At 42.4% G+C, this 21,663-nt stretch overlaps 1 protein-coding gene across 2 annotated transcripts in view; it reads left to right on the top strand.

Moving 5' to 3' along the window:
* The first annotated feature begins 18,616 nt into the window (after positions 1-18,616).
* Positions 18,617-21,663, top strand: part of drd2a (dopamine receptor D2a) — a 47,631-nt gene continuing 44,584 nt past the window's right edge. The window contains exon 1 of one of the 2 annotated variants that reach the window (XM_030402897.1): positions 18,617-19,138. The gene's annotated coding sequence lies outside the window, so the exon portion shown is untranslated. The remainder of the gene's footprint in view (positions 19,139-21,663) is intronic. The other variant, XM_030402887.1, reaches the window with a different exon arrangement.

Raw genomic sequence — 21,663 nt, 5'->3', positions numbered from 1 at the left:
CAAATTTACTTCCCCTAGTGAATTTGACCTACACTGCACCATAAAAATCACTTAACCAAGTGAATTTGATCTAGGTTGAATTGGATCGGGTTACGTGCTTTGCAGCTGTGCCGACCAGCAAAGAAAAGGTGTGATTGAATACCAGAATAGACCTTGACTGAGCCTAGGCTTTTACAATAGTTGTAGACAAATTGCTTCTCAGCAGCTGCTTCAAACCAATTAACCTGTGGATACTCGCAGGTATACATGTGGCACTTTCACTGGAAAGAAAGGATGACATGGAAGCCAAGCCCACTTTGTGTAACTGCCAACATGTACAGGTCGACGTCAAGGAGTAAAAACAGAATTACATATATGGCAGCAGCAGTTTTTATTCTCTTTGGCTTCTCTTGACTTAAGTAAAAAATAAAGAATTATACCAATATTGACTATCATCATCTGCAGCTAGATAATAAACATGCAATGGATTGAGCTGATTATCCATTCCACCTTAACTCGGGGGCAGAATCATCACAGAAGCTGTGTGTCTCAGGTTTTGTTTTTATTCTAAAGGAGCATTCCGTTTCCTAAAGGGTCTCCTTACGGCGCAGATAAGTCTGTCTCTGTTCAGTGACTGTGACTGATTTATACTGAGAGAGGGAGAACGGGTGAACACAATACAAACAAGGGACTTGAGACAATTGCAGTATTGCAGTTGTATTTCTCGTTTGTGGCACATTTTCCTTCAAACAAAACGGTTTACTTATAAAAGGCTGCCTTAATTGAGGGTGATGGGAACACACACGCACACACACACAAGAGTGCACTCGCACTGCGTGACACGTATTTGTCTGGCAGTAAATTAATTTCCTGGGGGGAAAAGAGTTATGTGAGAGCTTTTCTTGTTACAATCTTGTCATAACAGGCAGAGTGAATATATTAAACTCTCCAGTCAGAGAATGTATAGTACAGTGTCCTTTTTTTCTCTCTTATGCGGGAAAGCCGAAGGAAAAACTTAAACATTCAGAGTTGAAATGAAAAAAAATATATATGTGTGTCACTTAGAAAACAAACTCTGTGGCAACAACACCATAGTAACGATTTCCTGCTCATCAGGAGTAACGTGATAGACAGCATCAAGTCACTTCCCCTCCAGTAATGTGTCTGTTAGAGTGTGTCTGTGTGCTCACATATTAGCATCTTTGATTCCGGAGTAAATTACACATTGGTCTCTTGGCATTTTACCCCTCTTTATATTCATACAGTGAAAAACAAACACTCTCGGTGAACTGCTCTTTTAGAATCACATACAAGGCTCTCGCCTCCGCAAAACCGCACGCTGTGTTTCGCTATTTTTCTACGACACGCTTGAAAACTTCTCACTATTGTCGAAAAACAAGGTATGAATATCATCATCAGCATGGAAAACTAGGCGCTTCCAGGAATATTTATCTGCTAATGCCAAGCTGAAAACTGAGATTAACTGCGGAAATTGTGTGAAGCTTTGAAATTAAAAAATGGCCAAAAAAATAAAAAGGGACTATATGAACACAATTTTTGATATGCAAACAGGAAATAAAACAGGTAAACGCTTGGTGAGCAAGCTGATCCACTGTGTTTTTTAATAGACCTGTCTGATTGCTAACAGCTCGGCAGAATCAACAGTGGGGGTTGGTGGAAGACTTAATGCTGGAGAAAAAAGGCCGAGCAGCAGAGTAGATGTGAAGGGGTACGAAATTACTGATGCATGAGAAGAATCAGTGGGGAGGGGCGTAAGGTGATGCTTATCATTCCTCTGTCGCCAAGCAACAAATGTCCATGTGCCCATGAGCAAAGCTTAAGTGGAGCCATTCAACAGCCAGCATCATGCTAACTTGCCCTCCAGTCATTCCATGACGTTCTTCATTTTTGTTCTTAAGATTCTGACACTTTCAAATTTTATACAAAGCGTCTTTCACTGCAGAAGCATTAGATTCATCTCTCAAGACACTGTAAGACCATAATATGCAATGTGAAAGATTTTCCAATGTTTCTTTTAGACTGATGTACCTTCCTCTGAGACAGTCGTTACGGTAATGCATTGAGGAAGACTCTGTTCTCCACTGGTTCACTCTCTTAAAACACATAAAAGAAGCTGTGAAACTACAAAATGGATCTAATAAAATCATTCTAAAATGTTCTGGGTTGGGATCTTTTGAGACATCGAAGTGCTGTGCTGGTTTTCTTCCAATTTGACGAACTACAACTGACAAAATGAGTTATTGATGTGCCCAGTGCTCATTTTTGTTCCTGCTGCTAATGTTCGGCCTCAGCGGTCTTGCTCTCAACACCACTTTTTGAAGGTCTCGATCTCATCTTGGTATCAACCAGATTTTTATTGACCTTGTCTCTGTTCTCAGACAAAGAGGACTCTGGCATGGTCATGTCTCAGTCTTGGTCATGACTCGCCCTTGTCCTGCCTTGGTCTTGACTTGGTCTCAACCCCTCACATTCTTGGTCTTGTCGCAGTCTCGATCCTCTCTGGGCTTTGTTACTACTTGATCTTGGTTAAGGTGGTCTTAACTACAGCACTGCCTGATGCCAATGACTAATATTGCCTAGTCTTATCCCAGGATAATATTGTGCATTTCCAATCCATTCATTTAAAGTTATGACCAAAACTAAACCAAAGTAAATCAATAAAAGTCTTGCTGATGTGGGAGAAAATAGAGCCACTAAGTAACTGACCATTTAAAATGAATTAATTGTTTTCACTTGGCCATTATCTGATTCGTAAGTTCATGTAAAAGTAAACTTTTCAAATAAGCTCATTCAGCACAGCTCTTTACTGAAACTGCCTCAAAGTCCTTTATCATCAGTCCCACACGCTCAGATATTTTTAATATTTTTTCTTCGAGAGAGAAAGAGAGGGAGAGGGATATCACTAACATGAAAACGTTCAGTCTAATTGAATGTGACTCCAAATTTAACCGGCACCTCCACAGAATCTGAACTCATTAGTTGGAGAACTATGCTGTGCAGCATGTTTTAGGAGCACTAATGAACAGTGATTGTGGAAGGTAGATACCTCGAGTGTGTGCGGATGATTTAATGTGCTTCAAAGATCCTAAAGTTTCCGAAAGTGAGATGGATCTTTCATTTCTCTCAGTCTGTCCAATCTGAAACAGGTTTTTCATATAAGCTACTGAAAGGTTTCTTCAGCAGTATTTATTTTTTTCCGCCTGGACGTTCCTTTTATTTCCACGGCGGTCAGTCACCATAGTAGACATTGCGAGTATATTACAGTAGGCTGCCCTTGAAATCAACCCAGGCGGAGACACATTAATTGATTCTGATGGTTGTGAAGGTCCCGCTGAGTGACAGTCAATAACACATTAAGTAGAGAGGACTTCTGTCACCAGTTATTCCAGCAGATGCAGACCAGCGCACACACACATAAAGCATACATACACGCCCTCAGACACACATGCCAATCAAATGGTACTATCACAGAGGCGCAGAGAGAGCAGGCAACGCCACAAACGCTCCGAGTCCTGTGGCGCCCCGCGGACCTGTGAGGGTGCTGTGCTTTGCACCGTACATCTCCCTTTAAAGATTACATCACTAAATATTTCAAAGGCACTGCTCGCCCAGATCCACTCATTAAACCTGCTACAAAAAATACAGAACACAAAAGTTGTTTACACGGATAAGCAATGGTGTTTGGAGCCACAGCGTGTATGGTATGAAACCCCCCTCGGTGGGTCACGGTTTCTTGGTTACAAATGAATAAAAATGCATCTTTAAATACCAAGCAATATCTTCTTTTTTTTTTGAAAGCACTTTCTCCCCGTAGCTCTAAGACAGCAGGGTACTTCAGATCTTTCCTCTATGGTGTCATTTCATATTATTCATGACCTCCCCCCAGCCCCCATATGCATATGTGTGTCTTTTTTCATGCCTCTGTTGGCCCCCTGCCCATCCCATCTTCTTATCTCTTTCTTTTTTCCTCTCCTCCTATCTCTTTGATTCCACTTTTTGAAATCCTTTGCCCACCCTCTGTTGCCTCACAGCACTCTCACGGGCGGCAGCTGAGCTGCGGTTGTGAGCGCTATTATGCTCCAATCAAAAAGGGGCACTAAGGACTCCTTAACACACGAGCTGCAGACACACACACACACACACACACACACACACACACACACACAGGTATATGTTGAAAACTAATTTTCTGACACAAGCAGATGATAAAAAGAACAGCTCTTGATGGACTCCTGCTCTGACCTCTCCCAATTTCGGTGCAACATTAAACTTCTGACAGGAAATGATGATAATACACTCAAATAAAGAGAGAGGGCAAGGCGGTAACCAAAACATTGACTCAGAGATGACTGCAACAGTGTAGGTACCGCATGACGAAAGCGAGATAGGGGAAAGACGGATCAAAAGAAAGAAAAGACAGAGATGAAAAGTGAGAAAGAGAGAGAGAGAGAGAGAGAGAGAGAGAGAGAGAGAGAGAGAGAGAGAGAGAGGCATGACAGTTTTGAAGTTGACAGGCTCCACGGAAGAATACAAGCAGTACATAGGTCGCCTGAGGATGCATGTGGAGAGTCAGAAGAGACAGCGCTCGGGAACACCAACACACCCTGGGCAAGGAGACCTCTTGCCTGGTCCAGACTCCTTATGTAAATACAGATCACAGCTTCTCAGCTGTTCCGGGGATGATGAATAAATCCTAAAAATGCAGATGTGGAGAGGCGGCAGTCAAAAGTCCAGTCCGCAGCCCGCACACGAAGGGAGCGAGGCCTGATAACAGGGCGGCGTTATAATGTAAGCAGGTGAGTCTAACCAGTGTGCGCAGCCATTACACTGTCATGGAAATCAATGCGCGGCCTTTGACTCGACCGCTGCATGCTTCAGTTACACTCCATGCAGCGCTGGTGGAATGTGCTGTGTGAAGTGTCTATGACTGACCATGTTTTTGACACGGTTCATTTCTCCGTCCCTCATGCGTTTGTTGTTTGCTGACACATTTGCAGAGGTCTGCGCTCCGGGGCCTTTCTCCTCATTATTTTCCCATGAGGAACACGAACTGAAGCCTGGTTTGGTCACACCTCCTGACTTTGATAATTGCAGGCATAAATTAAAAATTTTTTTCTCAAATAACAGCCCATACGGAGGTCTGCCGTGACCTTCACTACCAAATAAAATATTTAGCTGAAGTGGTGGATTCACTTTTAACTAATTAGAAAAGGGCACTGCGGTCAGACAGCGAGATCTGACTGTCTGTGGCCCTGCTCAGCTTTAAAGGGCAGAGGACCTTTGTGAGGGAGATAGACAGGCAATGCATTAAGCAAAAGAATTACAAGAACCGGGGTGTTGTGTTGCAGCATCACATCTTTCATGCAGGATGAGTTACTTAACAATCATAATCAGTCGCTAGATACATATTATGCTGCATTCGCACCGCAAACCTCGGTGCTCAATTTGGTTTTTAAATGTGGCCATTATCAGATTTTGGTGTGAGCAGATCACGGTTTGGAACGGACCTACATCCACAGAAGAGAAATAATACTTGTGCAAGTAAACTTGGAGGCCACTGAAGTCAGTGCTTTGGTGAGACGATAACAAGGGTGAGGAGAGAGAGAGAGAGAGACAAATTTTTAATTATGACTTTTCTGTGGAGCAATGGCTGCTGCGTTGTGTGGATGGAGATTCGGAGCCAGGAGTGGTTGGAGTCGTGACTGGCATGGCTTCAGTGAAACAGATTTAATTCAGAATTTTTGCATGTCAGGGGCTTTTTTGATTAAATCTTCTGGCGACTCTCCACAAGATACTTGCGGCGAGATGATTGGGCTGAGCGAGTGAATTCTGATGGTTAATATTGAGCTCCCATTCAAAAAAAATTCTAAATTCAGATTTGCTTATCTGATCTACGACCAAACCCTGTCACCAGGGAAAAAAATGTTGCCGGTTAACTCAGACAAAGAGGACCTCCGGTTTGAGTCACATATGAGCAAAATAAATCAGATTAGGGTCACTTGTGACTGCATCCTGAATGTCAAATTCTGGTTTTCCCTTCTAATATTCAAAGCATGCAGACATCTTTGTACATGTTCATGCATGTGAAAGGATCTCCTCACCTTCAGTCATGTATAATAAGCTCATGTCAAATCATTGAAAAAGTAATGTGATTACTCAGCCTCGCTCTGTCAAGGATGCTTTTAAATGACATTGAAGTGTCCATAACCACACATCACATTTCTATTTTAGACGTGAAGCTACAAGGTTCACACAAACCTCGGACTCCAAGCAAACCAAGGTGATTCCTAACTGGAAGCTTACCAGGAGGTAACGTGAGCAAAGGTTCCACAGCTCAGCATCCGTCTACTCATTGCAGACAAAGTACAAGTGTTACGGGCTTAGTAACTCTAATGTTACACGTCTTTTAACTGAACAAAAATTGCAAAACTGCATGTATCAGGGATTAGAACACGAGAAACTCCCAGCAGATCAGTTATCTGAATGTTTAATATACATTGGCTGGTACAGCACCTTTTTCCGAATCCACTACAAGAACTACCACTTCGCGGTCAGGACCCAAGGCCAACCTGTAATACGCACATTTCCAGCCAGTAATTACTCTGTTTCAGATGTCTGCCTGAGTGTGCCGTGCTGCATGTCGATTTTTCCGAGGAGAAAAAGGCACTTAATGCAATAAGCGGTACTGAGAAATTTAATGTGATTGGCAGCGGTTTCAGTCTTTTGTTGTGGTGTTAAAGCCGGTACTACTCATCCGACAAATGAAGTTGGCGCGCTTAGAAAGCTCGTCTCTTTGATCTGCACTCAGGCATCCATCTCTCACACAGCATCCAGCCTCTGCTCTCACCAAACTGAGGCCAGGTAGCAACAGTGCGCCGATGGCCCCATTTATTTCTCGTGTTGCCACAAAATCCAGCGCAGGCAGCACCAGGTGCTCCCCACAGCTCTTTCTGACAGAGATGAATTGTGGCTCTCTGCCTTTACTCCTCACAGCTCAGTGGACTAAGTGTCAGTGTGTGTCCTGGATGAGATTATTATCGGGTATTTCCCACCTCTGTCAAGTCTGACCGTTACCTTCCTTGCTTCCTTCCCCATGTCTTCATCCAGGCACTTGTGATTTTGCACTTTGGTAAGTAAAAAGAATCTTTCCCTGCGGAGCGCACTCGTCTCGCCATCTCTGCTCTCATCCTTTCTCCTTCTCTCTCATGCAGGAGGAAACCGCTGCACTTCGGCTAATGATCAAATCATGGGCTCACTTCTTGGCACTCACTGACTCCCAATTATAGTCAAGAGTTGGCTTTTTCTTAAATAAAGATCCTTATCCTCCTGCTACTGAGGCCACTTCAACTCCTGCCGCCTTCATTACCCGGGGTTCTCTGTTTGTCTGTCCGTCCGCCAGTCTTTCCACCCCGTCAGTTCCTCATCCAGCCGCCTGTCTCTTCTTTCATGTCCTCCTCCTTCATTACTTTTCTGTTTGTTTGTTTGTTTTCGTCCGTTCTCTAATGGACCAAAGTTTTCCTGAAAACTGGAAAAGTCTGGATCCAAACTTTGCCCACTTCATCAAGCGATGACAAGCACGTACATGAGCTGACTCTCTTAACTTTGTTTTCAAGGAAGTCAGCTACAACAGAAGTAATTCTTCATGCTGAACAGAAGAAATATTGCTTCTTTTGAATTTTGCTGTCTAATTTACCAGCAAGAGTGATGGCTCATCAAAAGAAACAGGATTTACCGATGTGATGTGCTGAAAAATTGTGCGCCCACGCAAGCCAATAAGCAAGGCCACAGCTGGAAGCTGGGAAATTCGGAGGAATTAACAAGCTTTTTAGTTTGAGGCTTTGCAGCTAAATCACTCTTGTCAGGATTGTATGTTGAAGTGCATCAAAGGCTGTTGCAGCATTTTCCCTGAAAAAGAATATGAGGCTTGTTCAGCCAGAGGTTGAAAATAATGAGTCAGTCTGGGTATGGGCATGAAGATAGAGAGAGGTTGCAAGCAGCAAACCACCAGGGTTAAAAAATAAATAAAATAATAAAAAACTAAAGATTAGATATTCAGGAAAACTTCAGGAAAGCATGTGTGCACTCTCCATAAGCGACAGAACCAAAACAGAAAAATGAAGACACACACACAGCTGCAGTCTGGGTGATACCCACGTAAGTCAACCATTTTCCCCCTTGTGCATTATCCTCCAAGAGACCTCAGCGACAGACATTGCACATTTGAGGTTTTTTAAGAGATGCAGCCGTCTTTCCTGAATACTCAACCAGCTTTCACTTGACATTTGTGAAAAAGCAGAAGAAACAGTGATGCAGTGAACCTCAGATAAAAAAGATGTGCAGAATTTCAAAAACATTTACCCATTCTAAACTTTTCCTGCGCCCTCTTGCTTCTCCTGTTTTCTCCTCTGTCCAACACAATCCTCTTTTGGATTGCAGAGTAGGTCAAAGGCGTGAGCGCACGGTTGAAGACAAGTGGACAGACGCTGCAACTTCAGTCGGTTTGTTTTTCTCCCACCAGACGATCTCGGCGGGAAGGTGAGACCACAGGCGCCGTGTGAATGTGGCTCTCCATGTGTGTGGGTAGCGGCAGAAGTGTCAGCAGCCGTAGCTGTAGAACGGAGGATGAAAAGGCGCAAACAGAAGCCTACGCTGACTATTAACAAGGTTAAAATGGTCGAGCTTGTGCCGTGTGTGCATGTAAAAAATGTGTTACTGTACTACTTGTTAAAGTTATAGTTCAATATGCTTGTTCTCCTCATTGCAGAGAGTCAGATGAGAATAATGAGCACTCACACCTGGTATTTTTACATTGAGCTGGATCCAGGAGCTTTTACTTGTCTTAGCGTAGTTTAGCATGGAGACAGGAAACGGCTGGCTGTGATCATAGATAACATAATCTGCCTACCAGCACCTGTAAAGCTGACTTCTTAATACATTATATAATGTTTGTTTTAATGTATGAGAAAGCCTTGTTGGCTTTTCTTGTCACTATGATGTTGGAAGCAGTGCCGTAGTGAAACATTTATCAGCAAGAGGGAACTGGGTTTTCACAGATGGGCAAATGCCCAAAACAAAAGTTTTTTCACTATAACGTTAACTTATTCGAGTTTAGCCAGACCGACAGTGTCCCTTTTCATCTGTGGTGTAGCACTTTCCCTGATAGTAACACGTTAGACCAAATCTACCTTAACAGCTAGTTAGGCAGGCTTCAACCATGGTTGAAGGATTTTAGAGTTCTTGACAGTGTAGAGGTTGGCAACATTCACTCTTGTACGATATTAAATAGACAGCAAGAAGGTTCAAGGTCTTTTATTTAACACAAAGATGGAAACACACAATCTAACTATCATGTACTATTTACAAGGGTGTGTATGTGTGTGTGTGTGTGTGTGTGTGTGTGTGTGTGTGTGCCGGGCAGAACAAAGAAACAATGGCGGTCAATGATATCACATGTGGGTGTGATATGCTCTAGCCTCAAGGAATGTGTGTGTCTGTGACGTGGTGCCAGGTTATAGAAGACGGTTAGTTGCATGCAGAGACTCTGAGTCTGTGTGAGGCATAATTCGACTAATGTCGAATTAGCCATCTAGGACAGCAAACTACCAATAACTTGACTTAAGGTCACGATAACACCAAAACATTGAACAAACACATAAATTGAACACATTACATCAACCTGAGTTTAAAGTCCTGTGCTTAGCCGTGCTATGGTTTGCTATCTAAGCCCAGTTCAACATTACCAGTCTTTGAAGAGAAGGTGCTGGTGGTTGCAGGAGAAAGTTGGGGCTCCAATGTTAAACAAGCTGTTCTTGCTGTGCAAGGTTTGATGAAAAGTCGGCAGAGGAGGAAACTGGTCGCTCCTTTCCTTTGTAAGGATAGCAGCTCGGTGCTAACCTGCTTAGTGTTCCTCAGATCCTCAGATTGGCAGGACCTCGTGTCGCTGCAGTGAGGAGAAGTTCTTTGGGCCTGCTGCCAATACAGCTTGCAGCTCTCCACAGCTTGTTGGGCCCAGAGGAAGGGATCTTGAAGGCAGGCAGCCCCGTGGGGGGAGGTGGAGAGGAGCCCTTTAAGATCCGAAGTTGAAGGAGTTGAGGGAGTTGAGTTAGAGAGGAAGAACAATGTATGCTCTTGGGTTTTGACGACCTGATCAGCGGGGGGTCTGTCACCCTGACCAATAGTAGCTCAAACCTGAATTTTGAATGGGGAATTCTGGGACACTGAGTTCAGTTCAGAGTCCATTTTGAAATCCACAATGAATGACTTCATCTGTGAGTCCCAACAACGTTGACGTTGGAACAGAAGACACAAAGTTACTTAATATCTCCAAGAATCTGCAAGTAAAGGGGCGTACTTTTTTTGCCCAGTACACTGGATGCCTTCTGATTATCTAGTTGTCCGTGTTCAAAAGCTGTTGCTGTTGTGAGCTGTCCACTAACAGACGAAACACTACCAAAATATACATGTCTCATTTCCATATGACACTTGATTATGTGAGATGTCCATGCATTGTCACAGGTGAAATTCTGGTTTTCCCCCTCTAATATCCAAAGCAGGCAAACCTGTCAATATAACGCTTTTGTTTGCATGTAAAGAGATCTCCTCACCTTCAGTCACGTATAATAAGCTCATAATGACACAGCTAAGACAGGGAAGACAAACTGAAAGTCCTTCAATATAATATGGGATGTATACCTCTGTGGTATCGGATTGGGCCCATGCAGAGCTGATTAAACCACAAGTGAAGCCTGTGAAGAAAGGCAACGCTTCAATCTGCAGCGCAATAAAGCCAATAAAGTCAGTCACATGGCACAGCACCACTGCCATTAACAGCAATATGGTGTTCGATGTTGGATTGTTTATGCTCTGCCGTCTTTTAATGGTTGTCTCTTTATATGCTGTTTATCTGCAGAAGAGGCTGCACGCTCTATCTTGGCATTCAGCGATGATTAAATCTGCCCTATCACGAGTCAAGAGGCTGCTATGTTGTTTATTCTTATTATTGGTTCTATTAAGTAAAAATGTAAACTGTAATTTTTACAGTAAATTACTCGCTTATAATTGCAGTAAATTCACAGTATTGTACTGTTGTTATTATACAGCGATGAAGATATGGACCACAGTAATGTTGTGTTCTTACAATAAACCAGTCTTTTTTCTATTAATGTAAATTGACAATACGATACTGTAATAGGCATAGCAGTATTACAGCAATGCAATGTGTTTTATGTTCTCTATGATCTATTTATCTGTCTATCTAGAAACCATCCATGTCCGATCATTTAGAGAAAGAAAGTCACACTTTGGGAAACAAAGAATTACATAGAAATGTGGAGCGCTGCATTTGAGCGAAACCTGAAATTAAAATTCACCACAGGCGAGCGCCAGCAAAGGTAAAAATATGAATTTGCTCTGGATTCAATCAAAATGCAAACAGCTACATTTTTCCGCGTTTCCATTTGGGGTTGTGCGTAATCACTCCAAAGTCACCGAGGGAAAAGGCTCTTCAATTTTTAAATCAGTCTGCAATCAGTTCCGGAAAGAGGCAACAACAGGACACATGAAAGCATCTTAACACAGTCATTGCAGGCAAAAATTCTCTGTACTCAGCCATGGCCTGCTGCAAGGCTAACAGGTTTGTTTTGTGAAAGCAGAGACGGCATGTGGATAGTATGATGGAGCAAGCAGCCCTCATAGTAATGTCCACATGCTGCTCACTTGGCTCCACAAATGAGCGACCTTGAAGCACTCATGCTTTTTCTGCCCTGTGCCACAATTTCCTTGTGTTCCGTACATTGACAAAGATTCACGGCCTTGCCATCAGGAAACGATAGAAGCAGGGTCCAATACCAGTTTTTAAAAACATCAAGCACCAATTATTTATCTTACAGCTCAGTTTGTATTTCATTCAGGGCATCACTTCGTCTCGTTCCTCCTACCTGCCATGCTGTAGCATCCGTAACAATGAAACGAGATGGAAAGTTGCCATGGCCGCTGCAGAGCTCCACTCCTCTGTAATGAGTTCAATCACACGTTGCGCTGGATGGAAACTGTACAATTAAACAGGCTTATGAAATAAACATAAATCACGCCTGCAGAAAGCAGTTTCTTCCCTGCGTTGACGGTGGAAACATCTTTCCTCCATATTGTCCTCTTAAATGCATAATTACTCTGCCTGAGCACAAGCGTTAAATCGGTATCTGTTAAAGGAAGGAAAAAGTCCAGCAGCTCTTCAGGCGGTCCCCCCCGGGAATGCTTCTAATTTCCTTTTAATTAATTTAGATTTTTTTTTTATCGTAATCCACTTTACCATCACCGTTTTACATGTCAATATCATTTTTCTCGTTTAACCTCATCATTCTTCACTTGTTTTTTCTCTCACGCCACACTGGGGTCGAGGCTTAAAGTCCATTAAAGTGATTGTCACCATATTAAAGTTTGCTTTAAATGTATTTTCTCTTTGTAACTCTCTCTTAAAACAGCAGTTTATTTGTGTTTTTCCATGAAAAGCAGCTTCTACTTATGGAGATTGATAAAGGTAGGACAATCAGCACTGTACCAAAAAGATTAAATGTGCAAAGGGAACAGCTAGCTTAGTTTAACCGCCGTTTTAAATCATATTCTTGATACAAGACCAAACCCTGGTATCTGTAAGTCTGCCTCGCAGAAGTTTAAAATGTCCCTGCCCTGTCTGTGGCACTGAAACCAAAGCCCATTAGCTCCCACAGAAGACGTGCTCTTTAAAAATAGAAAACAAATATGTGGTTAAATTTTTAAACAGGACTAAGAATCTACAGCCATGCTGAGGGCGCTGCAAGGTTTTACTTGGGGAGGTGGAGGGTGCACATAACAGCTGCAGTGATGTGTAAAAGACGGAGAGAGAATCATATTTAAGGCGACAGTGGCAATATGACAGGCTAACAATATAGGTGTGATGTTGTCATATGGGATACATGTGAAAACAGCTGACAGACCATATGACACATGGTCTAAAGTCCATGGTGCAAGTGCATTCAAGGCTACCGTTTAACTAGTGTAACTAGCCTTAAGCTAGTTAAACGGTGGATAATCTGGGTGCATGTAAGGCACACGACGCAACGGGGCTGTATATAGACTCTTAATGTGCCTTTTGGGCATAACTTAAATAAATCAATCTGAGTGTCAACCCCCATTCTCTCTAAGGGCCAGGTGCTTTGATCAGTGTTGGTGGGGATGCAGGTGGGGGAAATACGTCCTCAATGAGGAAAATATTAATGACCTGCAGTGAAAAAAAAGATGTGTATCTCTCCATTAACACCATTAACAGATGCGCATGGGGAACAATGGATCTCCTGACCTGCCAACAGGATCAGTTAGTATTTCATGTTAATTAAAGTTAATTCAGAGGATCACACACACACAGTTCAGATTCATTTAGTGAAATAGTTTGCCATGAAGCAGCCGTCAACATGCACAAGAGGAGTGAATGGCTGGATGGATAAATGGACTAATAATGCATAAGAAAAGTCTTCCCAACTAAACTTTCAGCTCAAGCTGCATTGGGATTCATCCTCTCGGGAGCATGAATTGCTCAAACAAATTTCAAAACAATCCAACAAAAAAGCAATATAGTATCCTAGCAAATGTTTTTTGCTGTGCTTCAATTGGGGACCATTATAAGCTGAGTATCAATACAAATTTGGTACACTAGACAAGCTCAAAATAAAGTACAGTGCCCATGTTATGGTAGTGAGGAAATATTTTACCCAGTGCAGCAGAGTGGCTCCCTAATGTGTTTTAGAAAGTTTCTGAGCAATGATCTGGATAGTACAAAGGAAGTAGCTATACTAGCCGACAACTCTTATCTGTGTGATCAACTCATTTTCCGGCTTGGCTTGCTTTTTTCTTTTTCTTTTTTTTTTATGGAGATATACTTAAAGTAAGAAGTATAGAATATTTCCAGCCTCATCCTTCAAATACCCTACTCTCGCTGGAGGGAAGGGAGTTGCTATGTATGAATGTCTCATATTTGGAGACTCTTATCATGTCTTCATCTCTCGCTCCTCCTCATCTCTCCTTAAGTCCTCTCTGTGGTACCTGCTCTCCTTTCACCGTCATCTTCCAAAACTGACAGTCATGCCCAAACTCTCTGCCTCTTTGTCTCGCTGTCTCAATCGACACAGAATGTCAGGTTATAGTGTGAGTGCCAGCGTGAGAATAAGCCTCAGTGTCAAGAACACGATGTCACACATTCACCAATTTAATGCTAACCAGTCGTAATATCATAAATCAATTATAGGATGAGTTCAAAGTAAAAGTGATGACTGCTGATGCATAAGTAAGATTCACTCTCAGGATCTTACTCAATGGCTCAGTACAAGTAACACTGAGTGTACGTCTGCTTGATCCAGATTTGGATCTGCATCAACTGCTTATGCCTGTTTTTGTTTTTTTTGTCAAAATCCGCTCATTATTCCCAGAGAAATCTAGGAAAATTTTGAAAAACTACTAATCTAACAATGTACAACAAAGTGAGAAATTGTTAATGGGGTCTATTCTGGGCCGAGACGCATCCTCTATCCAACTTTTCTGCAGATCTGTTCTGTAGTTTTTGTGGTTTCCAATACAGAAACAAACAGACAAAGGTGAAATAAAATCATCTTGGAAGAGGCAGTTATGTTTTTATTTGCGTATAATCACCTGAAATTATTACTCCTTGTTGAGTTTTTGTAACCTTAAAATGAGCCTTTGAATTTGGGAAAGCCGGTCTTCCTTCACGGAGTCCACCATGTTGCTATTTCTACAGTAGCCCAAAATGGACAAACCCAACACTGGCCTTTAAGAGTACTCTTTCTTTTTGCACAGTTTTAGGGGCCACAGTAGGGAGCAGGAGATGAGGAGTGCTCAGCAGGTTGCAATCTGCAACCTCGCTGCTAGATGTCACAAAATCCTGCATACTGGACCTTTCAGTTAAAATGTAATCAGGAAAATGTGTATAAATTAGATTATATTAATTGTGCATTCATGTAAAAGCCGGATGTTACTGTTGTAACTGCTCAAGCTGGAGCCAAATCTCAGATATTTTGTACAGGACTGTTATTTTCATTACAGATTGATCTGCGGATCTTTTTCTTCTTTAAGTGATAGAGTGGTTTGTGAAAAGACATACCAAAACTCCAAATCATCAGAAATACATTTAAATAATTCAAAGAAAAGTCTGAGAAACTGGACGCACGAAATATGCGGCATCTTTGCCTAAAACACGTGATTTAAACGATTCGCAATTACATTTTCTGTCAATTGGGATGAGTAGTTTCAATTCATAGCAAAGCATCGTGATTGATAAGCTCTTCATATGTTTTTGTATGCAAAAATGTGTACGCTGAGTGAGAGCCTTGTGTGTCACAGTCGCATCCTCCTTGTTGCCAGGTCTGTGCCTTTCCTCTGGCTCACCTCAAGTCAGCATCCGCTCACTGGTCGTGGCTCCGTGCCTTGGCCGGGCTGAGAGAGGATCCTGTGTGGTTGGAATCCGCATAGCTGTCTCTCTGAGTCCTGTTCAATATGAATGCCAATTAGCCCTCTACCCTCTGACATTAAGATTATACGCAACATTGTGGATCTCTCTGGTGACAGAAATCCTCGGAACGCTTCATTAGCATGACACAAGGGTGAAGGCAGTGAGTGGAGTAGCATGAACTGAGCAACGCCTGCTAAGTTGCTGTGATTTATTTAGCATTCTGCCAACATCCACTCATCAACTCAAGTTAATAGAGGCCATATCAGACAGCACCAGGCTGCAATGTTGCCTTATGGCAGTCGGCAGTTAGATGTGTTTGTGCCTCCCACAACAAGCCTGGGGACTGTGTGCATTTGTGTGTGTACTGTATGGGCGTATGCATCTGAGGGCGTGTACGTGTGAACGAGTGAGAAAGTCTAAACTGCGATTTTGGCTCCCTGTTATAAGTACAGATGTACTTATAGCAAGAGCACCAAAGTGGGAGAAGCCATTCCTCTGTGGGCAGAGGAAAATCTCACACTCAGGTTCTACCACTAATCTGTGATATTTCATCCATTGTGGGGATTCGGGGCATTTTTAAGTCTGTTGCTTTATTTTTATGTCCCCTCAGCCTGTGTTGATTATTTTCAATTACTTGTTTCCGAGAATGACTTTTGGCAGTCTGGGGTGGAAACCTCTCCACACTTGTTGCATCCAGCTGGATTTCAATTGGGAGCCAATACAGAAATAACACCAGGTGATATTAAGAGGTTTGAGAGTGTTTGCAGTAGGGCAAAATACACTGTACTCCCTCTAAACTCTACAATAAATCTGGTATAATTAAGATTTTAGGGGGCAGAGATATGTAAGCTGTTCGTCTTCTCCGGTGGCTATACTGCTGAATGATTACAGTGCAGGAATGGCACTTTCAGGACATAAGCAAAGCAAATGAGAAGTAACAGGTTAAATATAACATGTGAATCTAATTGCTGGAGAGCTGCGGTAAACAGAGATGCTTTAAGCTTTGATTTAGATTAGATGAAAGCTTAAGCGGACCTCAGGTATTCAGGAAGCCTGTTCCACAGCTGGGGAGCATAGAAACTAGAAGCCGCCTCACCTTGCTTGCTTTTGATCCTGGGAACACTGAGAAAACCCGTTCCGGATGACCAGAGGGGTCAGGATGCTTCGTAACGTACAAGTACCGCCGTGATGTATTTGGGCTCAGGACCATTTTGTGCTTTTGAAAAATAAACCTTAAAATCTATCCTTTGACACACAGGATGCCAGTTCAGTGATTACAGGAGCGCTGAAACGTGCTCCACTTTCTTGTTACATTACAATAGTGTAGCGTGCTGAAAGTGAATGCCTAAACAAGTTTTCCTGCAGTTTTTTAGATGGAGATCCTGTATGAATAGGATACTTGATTTTTAAAGCTTTTCTTTGAACATTTGTTTGAGATTGATCTTTAAACTTTAATTCTTCGTCCACTAGAAATGTCTATCATCAACAATTGTGCTAACTGCCACCAGGAAAGGCTTAAATGCACAAAAGACTGGACCCGAGTAGGACGTATTTAAATACTTCACTTATATAAAGCAGCAATACTCAATTTCAAGTAGGGGCCCTGCATTCCAAAGGTTTATGTAAAAGCAGAGAGGTAAAAACATTAAAAATCTACTCATGTAAAAGGACTTAATGTGAAATGTTTGTGTGATCACTATTTTAACGCGGTTGGAAACCTAGGAGACACTAATAGAGAGAAAGAATATTAATACAGTATGGGCGTTTCGAAATGAATCACATTTCATTAGATTTTCTCGTGTTAGACATTAACAAAGTCATCTATAACTACAGTCATGCAACTGCTGTACATGCCTTCCCTTTGGCATGCAGTAGAGAAGAAGTAGCAAGTAACTTGGGAAAACCCCAATACAAATAAAGTACCCTCTTAATTGAAGTACTTGAGAATGCACTTACTTTACCAAGTCCTTTTTTTTTTCTTCTTGCGGGTGCCTTTGGCACTGATTCCAGTATTCCCACAGGCGATTATGTTTCCTAATTTGCAGCCTTTGATCACTAATTTTATTCCGAACTCAAATAAAAATGCCCAAGGGAACTGGAATAAATGGTTGTGTACATTTATTAGCCACATTGTGCCAAGTCAGCACAGAAATGCAAAACCAATGGACATCAACAAAAGCTCATCACGCTCATACAAAAGTGTATGGCAGGAAGTGATATCATAAAACCATCTGTGAGGTCCTTAGAATAATTACATAAACTTTATGGGATTAGAGTTCAAACACGTAACTACGGTCACCACTGCTGTCTGCCAGGAGGATGCACACACGTGACAGTCTGTAAATCTGTGCTCCACTTGAGAAAGCTCTTGTGCTTTTTCTGAGATGCTTCATACAGAGAACAATTTCCGTCTGGTAAATACTTAACTCCCTCCATTAACACCTTGGATGTGGGAGTGCAATCACGCATTTACACTCGGACTGCGAGGTCAGAGGTGGGTCCTGATGCATCGCTGTTAAGTCAGTAATCAACCGGCGTCTCTTGGTTTGTATAGGCGGTCTGTTTTGGGTCTACACATAGGAATAAATAACAGTGATGTGATTGGGAAATCACTGTACAATGTGTCTTCATGCTTGTCCTCAGGGCACAAAATACTGTCCCTCCTGGCCAGTTTGCTGCAATCACAAAGCATCCCATGTGTAAACGGATTTCTGATTACATGGCACGGAGGAAAGGCAGCTCAATAATGGCAGGGTTTACTAATGTAGTTACAACTATGATTATGATGATTGCCTTCCTAAGAAAGAGAAAGACATAGAGAGAGAGTGGAAGAGAGAAACTTAGAGAGAGAGGGAGAGAGAGAGAGAGAGAGAGAGAGAGAGAGAGAAAGAGAGTGACAGAGATTTCATAATGTGAGTTCACTACAGTCCACCTGCTTCTTTAATTTCCCACTACATGCACTAAGAGCGTGTTCCCAATCATAACCAAACTGTCACAAAAAACAAAAACCCAACAAATATTCATCCACATTTGTACTTTTCTTTCTTTTTATTCCTCTTCTTTTTTTTCTCTCTTTTTTTTTTTTTTTTTTTTTTTTTTGTACACATGACTTTGTTTTTACCAAAAAGCGCAGCCCGTGGAGCAACATACGTGAGCCAAAAAGGTAAAACGCTCCACCTATGCCGGTGACAGTAAAGGAGACATACGTCCCTGCTGGGATTTAAACAGATGTAACCCCGCCTTGATTTTCCACAGTTCTTTACAGTCGCCTCGTCTCCTGCCTCCGTCAGTAGCGAAGGTAACTCCGTGCGTAAAGCTCCTGGACACCACACGGACGCCGCGCAGTTTCAACCCTCACTTCTCAGAAGAAAACCACTCCTCCTAACAACCGGAGAACACTCACTGACTCAAAGCTGTTTGATTATTTTAATTTTAAGTTTATTTTATTGGCTCTCACCAGTGCGTTTTTCCCCCCCTGTACCGATGCCTCGCACCCGAGCCGCTGCAGCGACTCCTCGGTTAATTTACAGAGTAAACAATGTGCAGCGCAAATGAAGGATATAGTGGGAGCTAACTGTGGACGCTCTTGGATTTAACAGTCGGCGCCTGGAAAAACAAAGATTCACTCAAACTTATGGCGTGAAGGTAAGATTATCCCCCTCCTCCCTATCTCTCTGTGTGATGTGCCAAACTCGCCAAAAACAGCATGATCTGTATCATTAATCTGTCCGCAGCTCGAAATATTTCCCCTGAGTTTTATTGTAAAGTAATCTCTATCCAGCTGGGGTCGGTGGTCCACTCCAGCCTCGCTAATAGGAGATCCGAGCTGATACAACGTGATTTATTGGCTGTGATTCCTCTGATATTAACTTTCAAGGTGAATTTGCTTTGGAGACACTATTTTCCGCTTTCAGCCTAGCGCGCGTTGTTTGGTCCATTTCTAAACAGTCCGTCTGTGGATTAGAGAGTGCACACACACACCTATGCATTACAGGGAAGATGTATTTGTTTAACAGGTCTACTGTTGACAGTATTGATCCGGGGTTGGCATTTGGTGTAAAACAAACTGCGAGCAAACGTTCGCTCTCCTCCGTGAAGCGCTCGAAGTCAGCTGCGGTTGATTCCTGAGCTTTCCGCTAAATTTCAGATCTCCAGTTCGTCATTAGTGCCTGCAGGGCAGGTGGAGGCTGTTCTGCCTGCACATCCCGTCCTACATCCCATCAAGAGCTGTAATAAGTTCACAACAGCGGGCATTACAAATGAGGAGGGGTGAGAGAACACGGGGTGGTTTATCTGCAGCTCTCCCGATAAACCTGTGTGTGTGTGTGTGTGTATCTGTGGTACTTACTGTCACAGATAGTTTATAGTGACCTTGATCTATAGTCTGATGTGGCTGCAATGTTTTATATATAAAGTTTGGCATTTTACAACGTGTCGAGATATCCTGGTGATGTTGTTGATATTGATTTCCAGCTAAAGCCACTTTTTAAAGGGTCAGAAAGACAAAAAAAATATAAAGAGGACAAGGAAAAAAACAAAAGATGTGATAGGCTACTGCAAAAAAAAAAAAAAAAACCCTTCACAATAAAACATCCTGTTGTCCAGAGGTAATACCTTTCTTAACCATGTCATAACACCTGGATGCCAAATTGGTGCAATCAAAAGGACACTGTCAGATTTTGAATAACACGTGTTAAATTAACCATTTGAATTGGAGTAAAATGGACAGCTATTCCCGAGATATTTGCCGGGATGACAGTCTTGTTCATCCATATGGATTATGCACCTTCGTGTTTCGGATCTGTCACATGCTGACATAGAAAAAAACAGCCTCGCTGCCTGATGCAGCGCTCGTCAGGTCCAGCTGTTCGACACAGACAGCTCAGTTAAATCTAATCTATCCAGACACGAGTCCATTTAAAAGCAGATCTTTTTCTCAGCATGAATTTCTTAAGATATCACTGACGAGGACTCGGATTCCAGAGCATGGCACACGTAGAACAGGCTGAGTTATTGGCTTACATGAGGATATGTACATTAAAGCAACATTATGTAGAAATTGTCATTTTCTGAGTGCTGCACTGCTGTCGTTGTAATGTAGGTGCTGACTACCAACTAAACTCATGATGTCATAACAATGTTCTGTGTTGTATGTGGAAGTAATCACGTATGTAACACTGTGATCCTACCTAACAAGTGATGGGGGTGGGCATCAGAATTATTTTGAAGCTGTTATTTTAAATTGGCAATCTTGGAGATTTCTGGAAGCAGCAATTGCAGGTATATTTTTGGAGCTCGCTTCTCAGGGATCCAGTGTCGCCTGTCTGACATCAGCCAGTTGTCAGGACGGCAGCCTTGCCGCGCCTCCATAACAACACCACATGGATGTGAATGATGTCTTCTGAGACAGCGATTATAACACTTACTATTTACTGAATTAAAAAATGGCTGCTATAAAAGTAACATTATGTACATTGGGTGGGCGATGTCAGCTGAATTGGCATGGGACGATGCCTACAGCGACACATTGTGATGGATGGTGACATCGTTGTTTATGAATTTAAGGCAATTACCATCGATATACATCTCTGCACCACATGTCCTCAACTTAGCTTTGTTCAGCCTCATATACTTAAAACAACGTTTGTTGACTAGCCAAGGAAGCTAAGCTAAGAGAACTGTGTATAAAAACGGCATGACTGAGAGAAATAGTGGCCCGCGGGAAAAGAAACACTGCTGCCACCAACTGAAGCGAGTGCCTTGGGTTTGCCTAACCGAGCTGGTTTAATGAGACAATAATAACATGGAGTCGTAATGTTAGTGCACTGAGCACCTAACATTCTTCTTTTCATTTCCTCTCCCCACATAATACAAACAACAACAACTCTCGCCCTGAGACAGTTCTGAGGGGACACGCCTCTTAATTGTGCTCTCTGGTGGGGAGGATTTTAAATCACAATGTTACGATGGTCAGGGACTAGTGGTCCATACTTATTCATCGTAGAACATTAGGCTTACTTATTCCGGTCATTATGATGTGAATCACCTACCCTCTCTGGCTGACCAATGACCGCTGAGTGAAAGCGCCACTAACTGTGCGCCGCTTGTGATATTTTCCAAAAAAGTCGCCATCGACACCCAGTGTACATGTTTGGTGTTGCAACAAATGC

The sequence above is a fragment of the Sparus aurata genome, chromosome 2 (genome assembly GCF_900880675.1).
Source record: "Sparus aurata chromosome 2, fSpaAur1.1, whole genome shotgun sequence".
Taxonomy (NCBI): domain Eukaryota; kingdom Metazoa; phylum Chordata; class Actinopteri; order Spariformes; family Sparidae; genus Sparus; species Sparus aurata.
Note: the sequence above shows the minus strand (reverse complement) of the source record. Positions and strands in the feature narration are given on the sequence as shown.